We start from the raw sequence: 12,729 nt of genomic DNA, 5'->3' as shown, positions 1-12,729 counted from the left end.
TGGGAAAGGAGTTTTCCCCAAGTGTTATACTGGTGGTCTGCTTTGTATCTTACTTGCCAAATCAGTAATCAGAAATCTACGTTAACTGGCAATATGTTAAATTCCCAATTTAATAGTAATCAGGACAGTTCTGCCCACAATTAGAAAATCAAGGTACCCTCAGGCAGAGAGCATGATTTCAGTTTGTTCTCAAATAAAAACACATAAAATCCTTCTTTAAAAAGAAAAAAAAAAAAACCAACACAACAAAAAGCCAAAAACATAGCCAAGAGAAGCAGTTCACCACCATTTCCAGATTCTCCTACATACCCAAATTTATGGAGCCCGGGTTACAAAGCACTTATGTGGAAAAGGCTTCTAGATGGCTTGCGAATGCCTTCACATGGCGACCAAAACACCCCTCAGCACAGCAAAGTCCTCCAAGACACCTGCAAAGGAGGTAATGAGAGACTTACTTTTCTGACATAAAACTGGGATACCTAGTTCCTGAATGATACAAACTGGTAAAAGAATTCACCATTGGCCACAAATACTCTGAAGATGTCAGACACGGCCTATTCTCACAGCACAGAAATGACTTACACCAAAGCACCACCCTGGGAAACTTTCTACAAGGTAATTACTGAAGGAGCAAGTTGAGCTGAGTAAGGCGCACACGTTCTCACTTGACCAGGCTGCTAGTGCGAGAGTAGTGATTGCTCCTCCACTGTTTCAGTTCTTCTAGCAAACAGGTGTTTCCATAAAACCCAGAATCTGCATAAGCAACAGTTCCTCAGCAATTTCAACACAGACCGTGTTTTAGCAGAAATGGGATTTGCTGCTATAAATAAAGGGCTTGATTCTCCCCAGCAAGAAACACTGAGTGATTATTTTCGGTGTGGTACCTGTCGAGCAGACACATGGGCAGGTGAGGGTTACGGGCACTTCGTATTTGAAAGGGTAAATAAAGGAGTAGGCGCACGCCAGCGCTAGGTACGGACCTCCCTCGTACTCTGAGACGAGGCAGATCGGATTAAAAGACAACCGACGGGAGGGCACGACGATACCGCAGCGCCCGAAAGCAACTCCTTCCTGCGGGCGTAAGAAGCGGCTCCTAGCCGGTAGGGCAGCCGCGGCCATGCGCGCAGGGCGCGGGCCGGAGGAGCGGCGGCAGGTCAAGCTGCTCGGCTCTGCCGGTGCCAGCCCCGGCGCTACTGGGGCAGGGCGGGAGCAAGTGAGGGGCTGGGCAGGAGAAAAGGACTGCCGCTGGGCGTCCCTGCACCACGCGGTTGCCGCCCGCCCGCTGTGGGAACCCCGGAGGGGGCCGGGAGAGCCTAGCACAAGCGGGGGTAAAAAGTTGCCCCGAGGCTGAGCCCCTCATGCGCCGCCGCCGTGACCCAGCGCCCGGCCCGGGCGCGGGGAACCTAGAGCCGGCCGCGCCGCGGAGGCCGCGGGTCCCGCCCCGCCGCGAGCCGCCATCCGCGGAACGCTGGGCGGCCGCAACTGCCGGGGGAGGGCGCGCCGCGCCCGGCAGGGCCCGGGGAGGGGGACGCCACTTACCCGCACGCCAGCACGGTAGGACGGGCCGGCCGCCAGCGCCGCGGGGAACGAGGCGGCGGCAGAAGTGAGCGCCGCGGGCCCGCCCCGGCTCCGCGTGTGCGGAGGCGGCCTCCTGCCTGTGCCCGCCCTTGGCCAGCCCCGTTGCTGCTGCGGCGCGGCCCCGGCCGGCCGGCGGGGAGCGCTCCTGCCCGCCCGCAGCAGCCATTTGCCGGCGGCAGCGCCTCCGCGTGTCGGCTGGTCCCGCAGAGCCACTGCTTTGCGGAACGGGGGTAAGGCGGGAAGTCACCTCCAGGGCTCAGTGCCCATAGCGGGGCGGCTGTAACAAGGCTGCTCCGGAGAGAGCGGAGGGCGGCGGCCCCGGCCCCTGCCAGGTGTGAGACGGGTGCGGGAAAGCCGGGATTCAGGAGACGGTAGCTGTGGAGGACAGCTCTTGCACAGGGTTCCGCCGCTGCCGGCCTGATGAGCCCGCCTGTGACAGAGGAAACCGGCTTGAAGCGTCGAGAGGGAGCAGACAAGAATCTACAGAAGAACAACAACTCTGCAGAAAAAGTTAAGTTTAATTTTCAAGCTGCAGCAGTAGCCGAAGTAGGAGTCACGTACAGGAGACATGGGCCTTCCTGAGCTCCCCGAGCATTGGAAACAGATTGTGCTAATTGAACACTAGCCCCAAGACATTGATGTGTTCAAGAACCATTTCAAAACCTACACCACAGCTATGCAAATCATGCTGCCATTTTAAAACTGAGTAAATGCAGGCTGGATCGATACCATGAGTCTTTCTGACCTCAGAATGTCACCCTCTACCCTTCTTTCCATTTTAAGTGGTGGTGCACAGACCCATCTTTTCATTAACTACAACACGTATGGTTTGGCTTTACTTTAAAGATGTGTTGTATCTGAGCCCTGGCCAGCCTCACACTTCCTCTTTGCCAGGCCAATAACACCACTTTAGTTTCTCATGCTTCCCATTCTGTAGTTGTATTCTACTCAGAACACTCATACATGATGAAAATAACTGCTGTGTATATGTGGGGGCTTATTTTCATGTTCCTTGTACTTACTTTCTTATTTCACTGCAAGAGCGGTGTGCTTTGGTTTGGATTTAAAAAGTCCCAGGTATGTGCGCGTTGCTCTAAGGCCAGCTTATAAAAGACCACATGGAAATGCATGTTGCTGTTAGGAAGGCAGAAACAAAGATTTGTGGCTATCCTTAGTTCTAAGCGGAGATGGATCCAGAGAGATTTATGTTATTACGTTCTAGGGGATCAAAGTTTTGTCTTTATCGCAGATCTTTACTTCACCCCTTGTCCACCTTCCACACTTGGAATTTAACCTACTGGAAACCAGTGGGGGTATCAGGCATGGATTACATATGCTCCTGTGAACAGGTAAGCAGTAGACTGCAACCAGCAACAGACATTAGCGATTGACAAGTCAGAGTATGGTACTTGTGAAGACTGCAGCATACCAAGGAATCCTGAGCTAGGACTGCTACTGTCCAACACCCTGTGGTAGGCTGCCCCACTGGTAGGAGTAATACAAAAAGAGCTGTGTGTCTTTTGATCATTGCTGTCATTTGACCTGTCACTATAGCTGTGGCATGTAGATATTGAAAGTAAGTTCCTTCACCTCTGTCAATAATCCAAATGCATTATTTGGCTGGGGAGATCCTTCAGCAAGAATCCTACCATGCATCGATCCAACTTTCTTTCTCATGTAACTTTTTGCTTCTTTTATCTTGGGCAGAAGTTCCCTAAAATACTTATTTTTTCTCCTCCAAATTCTTACATTAAGTGCCTCTCAGTTTACAAAATCCTTGTCAGTAATTAAATAGCTTATATGTTACAATCTCTGCTTGGTATAATTACCCTACTATTAGTTCTCCCTGTTGACTGTGTTTATCTTCATCTATTGCCATCAGCTCTGATAAAATTTGGAGTGTATGAAGTGCCTTGTACAGTGAAGAACCAGAATTATGAAGGATCTGCAGGTGCTACCACAAGGTAAATAGCTATAAGATCATTATTATGTATTTCTCAAGTTTTCTAATATATTCAGCAAAGTTTATTATTCCTTTCTCAATACCTGTAAGCAATCTCTGACATACTAGAGAACTATGTCTAAGATTCTACAGACAAAATCCTTGAGGCCATCCTTCCTATGGCTCAGGGGCTGGAAGGAGGGAATCTCTAGTTCTGCTTCTGAGATAAAACTGAGCCATTCTGGCACTTAGAGACCATCAGTACTTAAAAGATGGCTTTGCTCAGTCACCATCTGTTATGGTCTAGCCCTGACATGGTTTCCAGGTGTGGTCTGGCAAAGGGCATGCAGTCATCACCACTGTTTTTCCATTAGTCAAGTGCTCCTTTTACTTGCAGAAGTATAGGGTAAAATAGAATAAGAATAATTATATGGCTGTAATTTTAGCTTGATTTTTTTTCAGTTGGTTGATTTAACAATTTAAAATACTCTATTATAAATGTTCTAATATACCTGTCAGGTGGTATCATTATCATTACAACAATATTTGTTTAATCTCAATTAAAATGTATCAGCACATTCCCATAGAAACCTTATTTAATGCAACCTAAAGGAAGTTTGTTTTGTGAGAAAAATTATGACCGACCATAGTTACTGCCTGTAATAAGTTTATAATGTCTTCCTGCTCTCAGGATCCCCAGGAGGGGAAATCAGGATAGCACATATTGGCAGATGAGAGCATAATTCTGGCTAGGAAGAGAACACAAGTGAGAAGCATGTTGAGTCAGTCCCCTCCAAAGAGGATCCTTGAAAACCCAAAGGTATGAAGTTGAGTTGTTCCCACTCAGTAGAAAAAAAAATCATAAAATAGAGCAGCAATAACTGCACTCACACTTCTTCAGTTTTATGCCTCCCAGGGGCACTGACAATCAGGCAGATAAGTTGTAATTTTACACCTCTTTGCACCAGCTGCTCTTAACTGGTCTGATTTTTACCTGTCACTAAAAGCACCACAGAGAATTAATATGAAAGAACTATTAAAAGCCTGATGTATTTTTCATATGTAGGTTGTTTGCATTTCTAATGCTTATTTTGAAGCTTTGCGTGAACCAAAAAGTGGAGGTGATAATTCATTAACAGGCAAAATCTGAAAGGACAATATTATGGGAAAAAAGGGGTTTTTTTGGAGTTGGAGAACTTAATGCACAAGGTAAGTATGTCAGTGAGAAAGGTCTTTGAAGAATGTTGAAAACAATCCAAAAAGTTTAATACAGATTTCCACAATAATGACCAAAAATGGATTTCAAATAACACTCTTTTATAAAGCTTTAATAGGCCATCACCTTTAAGCTGATTCTTCCCCTTTTCCCTTCCCCCATTCTTTTTTTTTTTTTTAAATTAAAAGCTGCTTATATTTTAATTTCATTTCTCCAAATCCTTGTGTCAATTAATCTGCAGTAGGAGAAAGGTGGGAAAACATCTTACTGACAGGCAATGAGAATTTCAGTCAGAGAGGACTAGGGGTATTTTTGACTAAGTTTGTTCCTCTCTAGAAAATGAATGATATGAAGGCTGCAGTAAGCAAATTGGCAGGTACTGTGCTATACAAGGAAATTTTAAATTAAGAATGTATGTGACTGTAAGAGATTAAGTAAAACCTTAACCACAGGATTGGGAGATAACTGTGAAATACACATTCTTTTTGTCCCTTTGTTTTGCTGTGAGGAGTTTGACTCAGGGACATTGTAAAGCTTTGCAGCAGTGTAGACAAAACAGGATGTTATCACCCACAGATGAAGGATCTTTGAGTGGCAGCGTTCAATTTCTGCAGACAGTAAAGAGCGAGTGTTGCAAGAAACAGGAGTCTGAACTGGGGGAATAATTACATATTTCTGCCCCCAGGCACAATTATCTCAGGAGGTCTTTCAGCTCCAAAGGCTGACAGACCTTCCTGTGTATTTGTGCCATGGGCATGGGAGGAGAAAGCAGCTGGGTGGGGATGCAGAGCCTGAAGTGTGAGCTGGCAACAGGCCTGCTGCTCCTGCTGCTCTCACAAGGGCTATGGAAGAGTGAGGATGCCGCGTGGTGCTGGGTGGGACCATCTCTGGCAACAAAGCTGCTGCTGCCTCTCGTGCAGCAGGAAGAGTGGAAGGCTGCAAAGGTGGAGGGAGAAAATAAGCTATCTTGACAGCTTGTGCAGGGTATATACCTGGCAGCTTGGTCGCAGAGTGTGGTCTGTATATTGCATATGCCTGCCTGCCTTGCCTATGGCTGAAGACAGTCAAGGCCAGACTGGATGTGCTTCTGCGTAAGCTGATGTAGTTGAAGATGTCCTTGCTTGTTGCAGGGGGTTTGGACTAGATGACCTTTGAAGGTCCCTTTCAACCCAAACTATTCAATGATTCTAAGTTAGAATTGATTTAGAAGGATTTACACAGAGGTCAAAGACAGAAAAGAATAAGGGAGCCCCTCCTGTTGAGTCATGAGGTTCAGAGTGGACCCCCCTTGCTTCCTAAACCCCTGATGGAGCTTAGGTGCAACTAGGTCCAATCTTGGTCTCAGACTTGGGCAACGGATTATATTGAAAGGGGTACATGTATAATCAATTAGGTTTGCCTAAAGAATCAATGTCCAGGATACCAGCAAAAGGTGATCTTGATATGATGTTCTAAATGTAGCAATTCTACTATACTTGCTATAGGGTATCTAAATCGATTTAGACACACATGAACCCAGACGCAAAGACAGACAGGTAGATAGAGGTAAAGTTATACCTGTTAAAATTCCCCTTGAGTTCAGTGAAATAGTCACTTCAAATGTCTCAGCATTTCTCAGTGGGTCAGGATTGAACCTTGAGGAGTGGAGACTCTTTGGCCCAGGCCCTGTCATCAGCTTTTGTCAGTGGCCCTCCAAACTTCACAAACTTGAGTTTCTGAGTGTCCCAGTCAGAGAGAGATGCTGGTCACAGCCTACTGTGGTCCAGGAGAGCTCAAAGGGCCTCACTTAGGACAACTGTTCATAAGGTTACAAGATGATTTGCTTTAGTCATTAGTAAATTTCCACCTTGCCACAACCCGAGTATGTATTTACTAGAACTGTCAAAAGTTCTGATAACAATGGCACTGTTCCACTTGGGCTACAAAGTAGGTGAGGGATGTTCCAAGGCTGTTGGGGAATGACTGATTATTGCTGCTTTTGCTTCCCAACTTGGCCAGGCAACAGGAGTTCCTGAAAGGCTCTCAGTTTGCTGCTGAGCCAGCTCCTCATCCCCCTGGCATTGTACACATTAGGAAATTAATTGTATCCCATGGCAGGGGGGTTGGAACTAGATGATCTTAAGGTCCTTTCCAACCCTAAGTATTCTATGATTCTATAAGAATGGGATGGGAACATATACAGGGTGACCTTGATGATGGTAAACTAGGGGAAGGTGATTCTTTGCTTCCCTCAGATTCCTCTGAATATGCAGCTAGATGCATCATTAAAGCAGAATACATTCTGATTCCAGCTGGCCCTCAACAACAACTGGCAAAATTCCTAATAGATACAGGAACACAGATTCAATATTAACACGATGGATGCCAAGAAGCTGACTGTACTACCTGGATGGCAAAGAGTTAAAATCACTGGAGTGAACGGAGCGAGTGTTACCTGCCAAACCACAGTTAATTCATGGCTCCCAGGCCTCTACTTGCTGTGCATTTACAGATCACAATGAAAATAGTTTGGGTTTCAGTGTTTTCAATGGCCCAACCTGGCGCCTGCTGGATGGCAGCGTGTGGTCCTTTGGTTCAAATGCTGACCCTAGCCCTGATAGAAATTGAGAGACTACAGTGTGTGTAGTCTGCACAGCACCTGCACTCCCTGATTCAAAGACTACTAATGTACCACATACCCTATTTCTGCTGCAGCACTAAAGGAAATTTCTGAAGTCATAGCTGATTTGGAGAAACCACAAATCATCTCCACAACCCAGTCCCTTTACAAGAGGAGGATAAAAAGAAATTTGGGGTGACTTGGGATGGTAAACAATAGACCTTTAACAGAGCCCCACAGGGATATAAACATTCACCCACAACTGCTCATGCTGCACTTGCTGAACATTTTACAGTCTCACTTCCTCAACACGTGAAACTGTACCAATATATAGATGATATTCTAATCAGGGGACATTACCCTGAAAAGGTGGGGGAAGCAGCAACAGCAGTTTAGTAAGCACTCCATAAAACATTAAGTACCTAAAAAATGTCAGGGACAAAGCAGAGAAGTAAAATTTTCAGGTACCTGGTGGTTTGCAGGTAGTGCAGTAATCCCACCGGATACCCTAAGTAAACAGCTTCAAATGTTGCAATCTACAAAAGAATTACAACAGTTAATAGGAACTCTAGGGTACCAGAGGAAGCATGTACCTGGATTTTCTGTCATTGCTCACCCACTGTATTCACTTTTATGAAAGGCAAAACCATGGAAATAGTACCCAGAACATGAAGAGGCAGTCAAAGCCCTAATACAGGAATTAAAAACATTGGGCTCAGAACACCCTCATAGCCAAAGGAGGTTCTGTTGAACGTGGCACTTACTGTAACCTGTTTTAAACAGGCCCTGATGGACCAAAGAGACCTTTATTATTCATCTTGACTGCATTTAAAGGGACAGAGCAGAGATATTCTGAGTGGGAAAATGGAATTCTGTCTTTAGTCCGAGCAGTTAAACAGTTGGAGCCACTAAGGGGTAACCTGTCTGGAAAACTCCCGCAGAGACTTCTGTTGTTTTCCCTTTCCAGGAATGATACCAGCACACCCCCACTGGAGATGGGGTTAACTACTGGAGGATAGCTTACCCTTCTTGCAAGAGTAATCATTGCCAGCATGAACCAGATTCAGTTCCATATCAACAAGTTCGACCCACAGGGTGGAGACTCTCACTTCTTTTACTAGTGCTGATCATTATGGCAACTATAGTACATTCTACACATAGTCCAAATCTGAGACTAAGAGCGGACCTAGCCCCCATCAAGGATTTAGAAAGTGAAAGGGTTCACTCTGAACCTCGTGGCTCAATGTGAGGGTTCTATCTTACCCTTTTTCATCTTCAGTTTCTGTGTAAATCATTCTAAATCAATTCTAACTTGATTTTCTTGTATGTTTCATCCATGTAGTAACTAATAGAGTGAACCTTGCCATTGGACTTTGTTAAGTGCATTTTTATAAATTCATATTAAAACTACTCTTCTTAATACCTTTGAGGGTGATTCTTTGAGTGACCCTAAACTATGTCTGTCTCATTCATGACAGACACTTCCCAATGTTACTGATGAGTAGTAGGGGGAAAAGAAATCTGAAAAAGCCCTAAAGCAGTGATAAAATAGAATATTAGTTTTGTATTTCTGCTGCCAGATAGGTAATCCATTAAGTTACTTCACAAAATTTAACATGTTGAGAGAGGAATTCTAAATACGATTTTCAGTAGCCAGATAACCTCTAATAGAGCTTAAACTCTAATAAAGCTTTTCACCAAAATGAGATCTTAATTAGCCAATACTATATGCAGACTCTCCTTTTAAAAAAGCATTTACTTCTGCAGAAAGGCCCCCAAAGCCTGCGCTATTCATGCTACCCTGTTTCTGTGGGAACTGTGTGTTGGAGTGGAATAGGGAAAACGGGGGGGGGAAGAAGGAGAGATGAAGTGGTTTTGGCTGAAGTCCCGTTGGCCAGTTTCAGTTTCAGCTGGGGTAAGCCAGACAAGCAAGTCCTCAATGCTGAAGTCCAGTTAGTTTTCTTTCCTCATGCCTTAAGTTGTGGTGCGGGAGGAGTCTGTTTCAACAGACACCATTCAAAAAGTGGTTGCTTAAGCAATTTATCTGGGCTTTCCCCTGATTTTTATTTATATTAAAGAGGTGATATTTACAGGTTTTTTTATGCAACAAGAATTTTAGTCAACCAGTAATGTTAGTCAATAGGTACCTGAAGTGGTAAAGCAAGGTTTGCTTGGAAATGAGCCTCCCATTGACAGACATTTCCACTGCACACTTGTCTCCTGAAAAGCGCCACTGTATCCTTCAAAGCACACTCTCCTCTTCCAGCACTGAAAAGACACCCTTTTATCATTCTGGGGCTTCCAAAATAGACATGTTTTTGTTGAATTGCTATGAAAGACAGACAGCCTTGACTAATAAACTCAGTCCTTTGTTTTCTGCTCTATTGTAACTGTTTCACTGCCAGTCATATTGCTTTCTCCTAGAGTAAGACACCTTTCTTAATATCTAAATTAAGAAAAAAGATATTGTGAATTTTTTTCTGTTGTCATCAGTCTTTGCCTGCTACCTGTGGGTGTGGGTCAGGGTACAAATTCTGACATGATACAGTTGTGATTGATGGCCTTATTCTGTAGAAGGCTGTGGGGGGGTGTCTGTTTCTACCCCATACACAAATAAAAATGACCATATTGTCCTTGTGGTCTGAGGCTCCAGGTTGGAGAGCCTAGGCATTTCCTTCAGCATGCATGTGCTGTCACAGAAGACAAACAGAAATGTGCAGCACGTAACATTATGTCCAAAGTTCAGTCCAGAATTCTGAATTACTGCAGGAAAAGAGGAAGGAACAGAAAAGCAGCTTGCAAGAATGGAGATTACGGGGGGAAGGTAACTAAGGAAACGGCATTATTCTTTCAAATTTGGGTATAAGTGTGCACAGACACCCGAATTTCAAAATACTTTCTTACGTGTAGAAGCTACAGGGAACGGCCAAACTCACAGGAACAGTAGCTCTGCATGTTCAGGCTGCTGCGTGGAGCAATGAACACCTACTTCTTGCTCTGCTGCTGCTACAGCTTCTTAGTAAAACATTTACATCTCTTCAAGTCCCTCTAATCTCTATGCATGGGAGTTAGCAGTCAAACATGAAGAGAGTTAACTAGAACAATTCAGGGAGCCCTGCAGCCCTTTCCCTTTGGATGCTTGTGGTGTGTTGCACTGTGCATGAAAGAAGCAAGAATGGGAAAGAGAAGAAAGCAGAAAAGCAGGTAGTTGGTATTAGGCACTGGTGCTGTCTTCATTCTTTTGTGTATTCATGTTTTCATAAACTGTAACTTAGTTGCAGTTCAACCTAACTCTACAGGCTTATTTGATTTATAAGTCATTCTTCATTTTAGGAAAGTGTTTCTTCTTTACATTTGGCAGGTGTGATTGCACTCCTTTAGGTTACTCAGGCTTTCACATTGACATCTAAAGAAATAATACCTGTTTGTTGAAGTGCTTACTGTTGCTCACCCATTTGTAATGAATAGTAAATTCAGGCCACACAAAGACATTAGTGATACAGTCAGAACACACCAAAACCACAATACGTTGAAGTAACACTCCATTAACCCAAGTTAGGTAGTGCAAAAAAGTGATCACATTTGTATTAATGTATGCTTTAGGAGACAAATTAGCCTTTTATTCACTGTCATATATAAAATTCATCAGGCACAAAACAGAAGGCATTAATCAGCAGCTATTTGGCTCTACACTCCTCCCTACATTAGGGTCTGGAACTGCCCTTTACAAACTGAGAAAGTGTGAAAAGCTCTCTCCAGTGCAGTATGAAATCCCATTTGAAAATCAGGAGAGCCATGTGAAGTTAACAACCTTCACAGAGATGTGGTGGCTCACTGTAGGACTGCAGCATCCCACAGAAGCCATACATGGCCGCTAACAGTGTCTGTGCTCTTTTACTGTCTGCTGAGGAGGTATGATTAAGCAGTGATTAAGTCTAAATCAGTCTAAACTTTCTCAAGTCTAGTCTAAACTGCAGGAGTGTTGTGCTGCATGATGTATCTTAACTCTGGTTCCTCCAGACTGGAGGTCAGACCAGCACAGTACAGCTGCTTTCTGGCCTCATGCCCAATCCTTATTCCACCCTTCAAACCGAGGTGATGGAGAAGGTTGGCTGGATTTAATTTCATAGAAGGCTGGGAAGTAGCTGGTGATTCTGTGTTATGAATTTCCTATGGACTCAAAGACCTACTGGCCAATGAGACTGTGATGTGTTGCTATGTAACAGACTGTAATTTAGGGTCTAAGATCACAGAAATAGTTCTTAGCTCTGCAGATCCTGTGTAACTACAGTTGTATTAACAAATTAAGCTAACTTTAACTAGGTAACTTGCATTTATCCAGCAGTGTACCCTGCTGATTTTCTAGATTACTAATTCATTAATTCAGTAATTTAATGCAGAGTAACCACAGCCATCAGTAACAGGCTGCTGTAGTACCCAGGCTGGCCCACTTAAAGCTAAGACAGACCTGCTTATGCAAGTTGCACCTGTATCTTAAAAAAAATGCAGGAAGACATGTTTGATCGTGTGATCCTGACAATAAAAAAGTAAAATTACTAGACTGAGATGAAAAGCTGAACCATTGCTTCGCAGAGAGAGGAAAAGTTAAGAGTTACACAAGGCCACTGATGCCCAAAAATAGGACAGGAGAGGAAAAACTCTTTGCTATTTTGCAATGTCTTCCTGAAAAAAAGTCATACTAGGAAATAGTCTTGAAGTCCTTTGAGTATAGTCTTACCTGCAAAGCTAAGGGGATAAAATAAAGGCATGTTTTGCTCCTTGGTATTCATCCCACCTATTTTGTAGTGTGAACATGAATTACAGCATGTGCACTGTGATATTATTCTGGCCTGCACAATTCAATACAGCTTGTATTTCAGTCTTTCTACCTATTCATTTTCCATTTACCTCCTGAGTATGAGGGACTGTACAGCAGTTAAAGTCCCTGTTTTTACCTGACTTTCTCCATCCCTGTAGAGCTAGTTCATCCAAGCAGTGCAAAGAGAGATTCTCTGGGACAGCTGCATTCCAGAATGCTGTGAGCACAATGTTCTAGTGATCCTCTGGGGTGAGCACAGCAGAGAAGATAATTCTGGATGGCACACTCTTACAATTACTTTTTGTAAGTTTGAGGAGGGATCAAGCAGTGAGTAATTCAATGCTAGAAAAAATAAAATGCACCTACTGGCCCGTTCACACTGGGCAGCTTCTGAGGCAGAACAGCTTGTCTCAGATTTTAGATGGGGGCAAAAAGGGCTGTACCATAGGGAATTCCTGCAGCAAAGGTAGTGAAGTGGTAACCTAGATATAGAGCAGACCTCAAAACCAACCAAATGGACAGAGACCATGGATGTACTCACATAGAACTGAGGACAGACCAGGACAGATAGAATT

This window comes from Psittacula echo (assembly GCF_963264785.1).
Source record: "Psittacula echo genome assembly, chromosome: 1".
NCBI lineage: Eukaryota > Metazoa > Chordata > Aves > Psittaciformes > Psittacidae > Psittacula > Psittacula echo.
This window is presented reverse-complemented; position numbering follows the sequence as displayed.